The sequence below is a fragment of the Tigriopus californicus genome, chromosome 12, assembly GCF_007210705.1.
Source record: "Tigriopus californicus strain San Diego chromosome 12, Tcal_SD_v2.1, whole genome shotgun sequence".
Taxonomy (NCBI): Eukaryota; Metazoa; Arthropoda; class Copepoda; order Harpacticoida; family Harpacticidae; genus Tigriopus; species Tigriopus californicus.
The window spans coordinates 1554905-1555495 of NC_081451.1; the positions used below are offsets into that span (position 1 = coordinate 1554905).

The 591-nt window shown below is 35.5% G+C and overlaps 1 protein-coding gene across 1 annotated transcript in view; it reads left to right on the forward strand.

The window, feature by feature from the left end:
• LOC131891794 (disks large homolog 5-like) overlaps positions 1-591 on the forward strand; it is a gene marked incomplete in the record, with an annotated part of 32443 nt that overhangs the window by 1204 nt on the left and 30648 nt on the right.

Below are 591 nucleotides of genomic sequence, written 5' to 3' on the forward strand. Positions count from 1 at the left end.
CCCTTTTAGTTGAGAACGATCATAAGAACCATGAAGTCACTAATTCATTCTTAAGAATTCATTATGATGATGGATTTTTTTGGAAAGTGTACTATTGTGACAATTATGTTTAAATATTTACTTGACGGAGACCACACACTGTCTCCTTGAAGCCAAAAAATTTGACAGATACATAGATAACACCGTAAAGCATTATTTTCACTAATTTTTCCTCCTCTGATTTTCTTCGTATTCCGATTTTCCCAACATCCAAGTAATGCACTGGTCAAATTTGATCACGGTTTTGTATTCAGGGTCTCTAAGTTCTAAAGACACTGGCGTTGTCCATCAAACTGCAATAACAACATCGAACACTTGTTTCTAATTGTGGGGCTCGATTGAGACGCCACAAAGACTCAGAGCATGTAGAATTAAATCGTCCAATATATTGCTCCTGACTGTACTAAGCCTGCTTTGTAGCTAAATATTTGGTTAAAAAGAAAATTTGATAAAATGTGCGTGTAAATTATGTTTCAAATAGTACCTTGTAATGGAAAGGAATCATTGCCATGGCAATCGTCAGAAACGATCTGAGTTTACAAAAAGAGGGGA